This window comes from Sinocyclocheilus anshuiensis, unplaced genomic scaffold (assembly GCF_001515605.1).
Source record: "Sinocyclocheilus anshuiensis isolate Anshui unplaced genomic scaffold, SAMN03320099.WGS_v1.1 scaffold1239, whole genome shotgun sequence".
Classification (NCBI taxonomy): Eukaryota; Metazoa; Chordata; class Actinopteri; order Cypriniformes; family Cyprinidae; genus Sinocyclocheilus; species Sinocyclocheilus anshuiensis.
The window spans coordinates 1,183,870-1,193,677 of NW_015540949.1; positions in this window are offsets into that span (position 1 = coordinate 1,183,870).

A 9,808-nucleotide genomic window follows, 5' to 3' on the forward strand; every position below is an offset into this window, starting at 1 on the left:
TAAAAATTACCTCAAGTTAGCATCAGGTAGCTAGTTAGCTAGCCAGTTAGAATCAGCTAACAGTTTTATTTTTCAAATAGGCTATTATAATTTTGTAATCCATAATTACTGATTATATTCTTTTTTTTTATTTTAAGCTAAAACTGCATGTACTCTGATTTTGCTGTAAATATTTAAAGCAAATTGCTTTGTCAGACTGGGGGCATTTTACTCCATCTATGTGTCATGATTCACAGGGAGCGGGCAGCGAGGAGACGCAGGATGAACTCAAAACAAACAGACTTTAATAAATCAACGGGCATACAAAACAGGCAGAAGAACAACAAGGAGACCAGAAGACATTTAACACCGGACGCTAAACACTAGGAAACACTGGGTTTAAGTAATGGAGCAAACAAAGGAACTGACCAGATGATTAATAAACACAGGTGGAAACTAATGAACTATAATGAGGACAGGAACAGGAAGATAACCAAATCAGGGCATAAAAATAACATGGAGCACGTGGGGGGAGGAAAACACACACAAAACAGAGTCTGACACCAAGGGGGTCTTTTGCCCCATAGGTGGGGTAAAACGCCCCCAAATTTTTGTTAAAAATCTAATAACAATGAAAACTCTGGACATTTTTCATACTTGGTTTATAATTTATGTCAGTGTCACTAAAACTGAACACATTTAACCTTTGCTTTACAGAAGAAGAAAAAAATTACACAGTCCTTAAGGGGGGCGTTTTCCCCCACTGTACCCTATAATAGTGAAGCATTCAATTTTGGATGTAGTGTGGGTCTCCAGGAACAAGGTTAAAGACATCTGTCCAAGATAACTGAGTATCTACTTGGCTTGAATATGATGAGACTTTGATTCAAACATGGGTTCACACACACACACACACACACATACACACACACTAGATTTTGCCTTTCCGTTCCAAACCTCTAACAGTGCAAATAGGTTGAAACCTATAAAACTTGTGTTCAGTGTCACTAAAGCAATGATAACCTTTCTGAACACATTTAACATTTGTTTTACAGAAAAAAATTACACAGTGCTTAAAAGGGGTGTTTTCTCCCACTCTACCCTATTTGTTTATTTTTGGTGAACTATCCCTTTAATGTTCCTTTTTTATTATTTATTTATTTTTTTAATAAACGAAATGATACCCTAAAGAAGAAACTAAAACTACCAGCAGCTGGCGGTAAATGTCTTTTTGAGTCGGTTCGTTCAAATGGCTGATTCATTCAGGATTTCACTAAACGGCTCTTGAACCGGCTCTTTGGTTCACCCGATTCATTCAAAACGCGGATTCATTCAGAAACCAAACACCGCTGTGTTGCTCGGAGATGCACAACAGTTCCGCTGTGGCTTTTTAGGTAATATTTTCGTTGGCAAAATTGAACAAAATTAAAACACAATAATGTGCTTAAATTTTGCACAATATTAACCTCTTATTTACTGAACTGTTATATAAAATCAAATTTTCACTCGTGTTCTTCGTGACAAAAACAGCACTCATGTGATATTGCTCTCACTGCTCGTGTGATATCGCTTATCATATGATATAAATATGAGACAAAAACTCATACAGGTGCATTTTTTGCCCCAATATATTGAATTTTAGGGCATAACTGCATTCATGGAGTTGTTGCCCTGCATCCTATTTGTCAACAGTCAACTGTATAAAATGTAAGATGATGATGTACAGGTCTAGGGGTGGGGCCAGTGCGTTAGCTGCGTTAAAATATCTTAATCGCGTTATTATTTCATTACTAGTTAATTAAGTTAACGTGTTTTGGTTAGGTAAATTTGAAAAATTGACAATATGATTGGTTGGGTTTTTCTCACTACTCTGGATAATTGAACGTATAGGACTAAAAATAACAAATAACAAGCTATGTATTTTGTGTGAAGAGGGAAAACACAAGGGCTGGGATGCTGGGAGGAAGGGTTTGAGCAATTGAGCAAGAGAAGGAGAAAAAGAAAGTAGCACTGATTAAAATGAAAAGCACCTCCTGACATGTGATTTATGTAGCAGTAAAAGGCCTATCCTTGTGATTAGGCACTTTCAGCAGTAAATTGGTTCTGAGGTTTAATGATGCAGAACTGAAAGTTGGGTACGTGGCACTTTGTCAGAAAGAGCTGAAAACGGAGAGAAAGGTTTAGACTGATGATATTTCTCTCTTTTTTTCTCTATTTCTTATCACCCGTGCTGAAAAATGGTTGAATTTGCATGATTTTGCAGATCTAAATTGCATTAAGAAAACAATTCGCGATGCCGCAAATGGATCTGAACCCAACGACTTTACAGGGGAAATGACACATAAACAAAAGGAGCTAATTTGACAAGGGAGGGATATCAGCAGGAGGGATGGGTGCAAAGTGCATCATAACATTAATGTCTGTGTGTTAGCAAATGAAGAAGCGAATGAGAGCGTTAGAGAGAGAGACAGACAACAAGAAACATGGGATCTAATGAGAAAGGGAGAGAGAGGGTGAAAAGGCCAATGTAGTGATTGTGGAATTGCTTTGGCTTCCTAATTGAATTCTGTGGTTACAGCAGCACATTCTTGTCAAGCAATAACGTAAAGCTGAGCCATTACCTCTGCAACAGCAGCACACAAAGGACCCCACAAATGCAGACCTGCAGATCTCAGAGGTACAAAGCCAGCGCTATAGTCCTTGACACACAGCAGAGTGGTATGGATATTGATTAGGCTTTCATTTCTCAAAAACGCTCGAGGTGGAAAACTTTGATCACTTTTCTTCACTTTTTCTGTCAAACATGTTATTCTCAGAATTGATTCCGTTTCGATTGTCAGTACAAATGTAGATTTGCAAAGCTTTACAGAGCTTTTACCCACTGATCTGCCTGCAGGCTCTTATTCAGAAGAAATATTAGCTTATTGTGGGAAAAAAATATGTGTACATTAACGTTACATAAAAGGGTTATGTTACATCCTCCAGAGTACACATATTTTTCCCACAATAAGCTGTTTGAAAAATACTGTTCACAAAACAGTTCTAGAAACACTACCCGTCCATGATATATGGGTCGTTCAATATGCTATAATAGCATGTTCTTTTCTGATAACAGGCCCACATAACTATAATAAAAAAGCTAAAAAGACCAACTTTATATTCTTGGGAAAGCAGAAAGCAAGCCTTTTGTTTTGTTGTGTGAGAATCTTTAAGAGCCAGGACTTTGGGCTGTGTTTGTTCTGAAGCAGGTGCCCATGAATGCAGGAGAGCACAAATCTCAGCAGACCGCGGGCGTTGTTTGTTCAGGCACTGTGCCTAATGTTCCATATCTGGCGCGACGCAGGTCCCCCCCTCGGCAAAAACATCCACTTAAGGCATTCATTCACAGCTCTGATCACCAGGGCTTCCACTGATGCTCCGAGAGCCAGGCCAGGGCATGATTTACACACACCATCAACCCAAATAAAAACTCTGATTACAGCATTCTCTCTCTCCCTTGCACTCTCCCTCATTCAGTTTCTCTTTCATTTTGATTAGCTCCCCGGGGTCTCCATCAGACTCTAATCAGAGGCGGATGCACACACACACACACACACACACACACACACACACACACATACTCGCTTACAGCCCTTTTCTCATACATAACCCAGTGAATAGCCTACCTTTGATTGGTGGTTCAAACAAATCAAAATTTTCATCTGACAGCAGCATTCAGAGGTCAGTTAAGATGATGTGCTGTGGGAAAGGAAGAGCATGTGTTAAGTAACAATGTTGGGTGAGCGTTAAATATTTTTCTGTACAAGTTTTAAAGGTGGAGTGTGTCATTTTTTTTTTTTAGTTTTAATGCCTGTAAACTTAACTGAAATGTTGTCATTTTTAGGCCATGTTTTTTTTAGTTTAGGTGTCATCTGTATGTTAGAAAAATTAGCCCTAGCAGAAGCATCTTTTTTTTTTGTCTTTACATGTATTTTGCTGGCTTTAGCTGGTCTCCAAGACAGGTCTGCTGTCTGGTTTTAGAGGGGTTTTTGGCACTGAAAATCAGCATGACCCAGCTGGGATTCCATTTTAAACCAGCTATACTCTTTAAAAAAAAGTTCCAAACATTCAGTGAACAGTTCTAAAAATAACAGTTATTATAATAAAGAATTTTTCTCCTAAAAGTGAAGAACATTTTAATCTGAAGAACATTTTTCAACTACAAAGAACCTTTTTTGCAATGGAAAGTTTCCATGGATGTTAAAGGTTTTTCATAAAACCACCAAAGCCAATAAATAAATTGTACTTTTAAGAGTGTAAGACCAGCAAACTAGTTTACGCTGGTTTAAGCAGGATAATACCACAAATTTCATAGCATAAAAAAAGCCTATTATATAAACACTATGGGATTTTCAACACTTCTGTTTGTTTAAAAGCTCTGACGTGAACTTTTCAGCTAATGGTGTGAATGGAGTGGTACGATGTGTTTTCTAATGAGTGATGATATATTTTCTGTAGGCAAACCCAGAAGTTAGCATCACCCTGGTTACCTCCACAAAACCCCAGGATTTTTCAATTGGATTATTGCAGAAAATAAGCTCGGTGATCAAAAAAAGTATATATATGATTCTTGTTTTGCTCATCATGATAATCTTGACAAATGAACACAACTTTTATTAATTTTGAAGACTAAATACAATCGCCAGAAGTAAAACGCTAAACGTAGGCTGTAAACAATTAACTACACCATGGCCTCATGTCTTCACTAAGCTTCCGATAACTCTTTAAGTTTTTATTTAAAATACATTTCCCTGAAAGTTTGAGTTATAATAGTTTGCAAGAGTGCAATTCTAAAAACAACGAGGCTGTGACGGTGGACTAGTGACAGTTAACCTGTTCTATGTGATGACGTTAATGTCCCCAACAATCTATGCAGTCCCATTTACTTCTTGTTAGCAGCTGCCTTTTTCATGACAAGTAAAAGCTTTAAAAAAAAAAACAAGTATTACTTATGCATTTCATGTCATCGAATAAATTGTGAAAATATCTTGTGTTAACCACAGACACTGAAACTAAAGACCCATTTAATATCTATTGACCAAAGGACGATGGAACCAGAAGTGCTAAAATGCTGACTCGTTTGTGTTTTAGCCAACAAATCATCCCTGCAGCACTCGACAGCACAAATTTACACACCTTTATATTTTAATATTAACTTGGTATTACTAATAATAAAGTCATGTCTGGGCAAGAGTGACACCCAATTAACTATGGGTAATTTTCAAACTTTCAGTAATTAATTTTCAATGTTCCTTATTTCCCTCCCGTCGCAGACAGCCCTCAATCTTATTCCTCAGTCTTTCCATCGCAGGAAGAGACGAGTGGTGTTTTTGAGAGAGAGGCTGTCAGAGCTTCACCGTCAGAACCGCTCATTCAAGTTGATTAGTGAGAACATCTCCCCACACCTTACCCACTATGATCATCTGCCAGCGAGATTACTGATCCTCTCCCTTCCTCGCACGCAAGCGTCTTCATTTCTGTTGAGATTTGAAGATAGTCAGCCATTTTTCTAGACTTCATCTTTTTTCCCTGGAAGTTTTGTAGCGTGTCATAGTTTCAGGTTGTCTGAGACTTGAGAGCACATCAGTGAGACGTGGGTTCAAAAGCCCGTTCTCTCATGAGGGGAGCTCACAGGTATGAATATCTATCAGCGAGATGGCAGACGTGCAGTCGCTTTAGTTGGCCTAAGAAAGCTTTGCTTGTAGCGGCACTAGCACAACCCTGGCTCCAAGATCTCGGAGTGGAGAAAAGAAGAAACTTCAAAAGCATATCTACAGCGATACAGCTTGTACCAGACAATCCTAAGGAGGAAGTTTCTAGTGAGCGCTTTATTTTCTCGTACTTGCTTTTTTCTTCTTTCCCTCAGCCTCCTTTCTTGCTCGCTCTCTTTAACGCTCACACACAGAGTAGGTCTTGCCCATTGCCTGGGTTTCTTTAATCATCAGCGCTAGGCACTGAATAACTAAACCGAACATTGCTAATGCCGCCTGTTGTAGCCAGCTGGCTCGAACCCCAGGCTGAGGTCGTGTGCGAACTACCGAGCAGCTTTTTTCATGATGTAGTGCTCTTGTGTGGTGAGAGATGGTTCGTTTTTATGCATGGCGCCTTGAGATAAGACTCTTACTGCTTGAGTTTCCCCAAAATCTCTCTCACTCTGTCGGAGAAAGGAGAGGGGAAACATGGCCCAGAGATGAATAACGTGCGTTGTAACAAAGTTAAAGCTGATGTAGGAACTTCAAATATTTACTGTTTTTTTCTAAATTGGAACAATTTTAGATGTAGTACAGAGGTCTAACTTGTAGCCTAAATATGTCTCTATAACATTGTTTATCATCTACATGTGCAACTAAAGTGTGAGCACTGCATTTCAAAGATAACCACAGTATGTCTTATAACCACAGCCTGTCTTATATTAATATGTGAATCCTGTTAGCGACCAAAAATTTGACTGAAAACCAAGTTCATACATTGCTGCGATACAAGAAACAAAATAATAGTTAACCCACAAATGAAAGCTCTGTCATCATTTACTCACCCTTATGTGTTGACTTTCTTCTGTAGAATACAAAAGATGTTTTGAAGAACTGTTTTTGTCCAGTCTGTGAAAGTCAATGGGGTCCAAAACAACACACTCACTTTCACTTTATGGAGAGATTTTTAAAAATATATTCCAGAGAAGAAAGACAGGCATTTGAAGCGATATGAGGATGAGTAAATTATGACAGAATTTTCATTTTTGGGCAATTTGTCACTTTAAGAGATTTACAAATGAAAATTACAAGTATACAAGAGAATGTGAATTAGAAATACTTGCACTCTCTGTGATTTACTTCAATTATTTTTGTTGCATAACTTATAGAGTTATGGTTATGTTAATTAGTTTGTTTTAGTCTATCATTTAGTTTCAGTGCAAGCAGGTTTTCAGAACATCTAGACTTGATTTCACAGATCTTTATTGCTTTAATGATATATAGAGCACAGCAGAGGGTCTCTTTCAGAGGCACAGAGTCACAGGAGGAGCTGCGGACTAAGTGGCCTCCTGAAAATGGCTTTATGAGTTATGATCGCTTCAGGGCAAAGCTTACACTAACCCTCAGGAATACTAATCTGGTTATTTTATTAAAATGTGTTTTGGCATTCTCGCTTTTTGGCTCTTTCTGGAATGGGGGTTTGGAAATGAGAGTGGAACATAAAAAAATGTGTGTATAAAAGTGTATAAAATGCATAATCAACACATGCAACTACTAAGTAGGCATTTTACTGGTGAATTTTTGGAGTATAGCTATAACGTACGTGCATGCTAAATTTTGTTATAGGCTAACAGAGACAGCACTCTTAATGTTATTAGTTAATTATTTAAACTGGGATAAATCTTTTTCACTAAATTATACTGATATGTAGCTGATAATTTAATATCTAAATAGCTTAAATAATGTTCTCTATGTATTTTTGTATTTTTTATAACTAGTTGTACAACTGACCTCACAGGCATGATAAATCTTTCATGATTATTGCCTTTCATTAATTCTAACATTTAACCAACAACCTAGAAATAAAATATATATAGGCCTACAATTACATTTAAAGGAATCATAATTTTAGACTGTAGAACAAAAATGTATCAGTCTGGGAATGGGACTGGAACATAAAAAGAGGTTGTGCATAAAAGTGCTGGAGAGAAAACACACAGCTTGCTCTGTATCAATTAACCGTCTTTTGAAAATCTACTGTTGACTGCTGCATTCACTTTGTAGGAGGCAATCAAATTAAGCTTTTCAAAAGTATACAATTTCATTGAATGTTTCTCTGGCAGAAGAAAGACAGAAAGAGAGGGAGAGGGGAAAGGATGTGGTGAGGGCAACAGATTCAAAAAGTGAGTCATTTCTTCTTGAATATCTTTAAATAAATGCATAAATCACTGTCATTACTGGGGGTCAGACCTTGCATCAACCTCAAGAATGGAAACGTAAACATGCTGTGTATATGTTTAGATTTTCGTGCACAATGTGAATCAATATGAAATTAGTTTTGGCCCAATAGAGCCATGGATTGTATTTGAAATGAAAAGGATGAGACTACAAATCAAGGGAACTGGACCAGAAATACAAGACAACCACACATGAATACACACACACACACACACATGTGCCTGTTTCACTCTTTGTCATTGGCTCAGTCGAGCACCTGAGGGATGATGAAGAGGGAGCCAGAAGAAAGGGAGAGTTTACATAAAGGAAAAGAGGAATAATCAGATGAGTGCTGCTCCACAGGTGGGTGAAGCCATTTAAAACTGGATCAAAAACAGGCTCTACCTGATCTAACTTTAATTTTGCCGGCACAGAAGATGATTACCCACACCAAGGCTGTCGAATCTCTCTACTGTTTGGCTGTAAGGCTGAGCATTATGGGTTTTGACTGGCGTTAAGAGCCTATGAACAGATGGGCTTTAGCTTTCATTTTGATTTAATGTCTCATATTTATGTTTTTTGGGTAAGGCATGAGTCTATTTAAAGCATTCAGTGGTGAGTAAAGAAATGTCTCAGTGTGCAACCCAGAATGAAGTTATTCTACCAAGTGTTTGTAACAGGTCGACCATGAGAGATTCCATCGGCAATATCCAGGGGTGAATTAACTAGCAGTTGCACCAGTTTTGCTGCAGAATTTCAAAACAAAATCAGTGTCTAGTCTTGTGGAAGCTACACTGTAGTTTGCCAAGCTACTCATAAAATAAAATGCAGATAAAGCAGCTAACTACATTAACTACTTACAATATACAGTAATATATACTTATCCAATAACATAATTGAATCAGAACTGCAGTTTCCTGGCATTAAAACAATAAAGGTTCTCAAGGGTGATAACATCAAACGTCAGCGATTAAATTTACACTAAATGCATTTAAAAACTAAAATACACTATAACTTATATAACTGCATTGATAACGTAGTGATGAAATAAATATTTGTCTATATTATAACATAATACTTAAAATGCTATTTAGAGACTTTATTCTTTGGTCTGTTCATCTGTAGGAACCGATTCATTAGTATGAACAGTTTAGTAATGACAATTTTTCAACTGTACTTACCAGACAGAGGTCTGTTTAGGACTTTCAAACACTACATATAAGTGAGAATATTTTGAAGTTGTGTCTAATATATGTCGCAACAAACTTTATTTTCCTGCTAAATAAAATTTCACAAGAATTCGGTTTAGGACGATCCGATTCACTAAAAACAATTTTAGTGAATTTTAACAGACTTTCCAATGCTGCATGACAGAAATCTTTTTAAGTTGTGTATAATTTATGTGTGAAAGCCTACAAAGACTTTATTTTACTTCAAAATACTTTACTACGCCATTTTAAAAACATGAAAAAAGAACTTGACGAAAATTAGCCAAAAAATTACATCATGACTGAACAGCACCATTCAATAACCAGTTTAACCAGGTGCTAAATATGCTGAAATACATTTGGTTGTCTGCTGCATCCTCTAAATCCTAGCACTCACATTACAGACAGCACGTACCAATAAACAATGCTATCAGCATGTGCGGTTCATTCTTAGTGAATTCATTCCCACCCTCGGTGCGCAATTACACTGTGAGCTATTACAGCAGAGAAAACAATTTGCTTGTTACCCCTCTAAAAACTGCAGGAGTCCATTTCCTTGGTCATCTTTCTGTCTGCTCTCCTTGGACATGATGAGAAATGTGTAGACATAATAAAAAAATTAAATCAATGAATCATATGAATAACTAAAATATAATTCACAGTGATGAGGTGGCT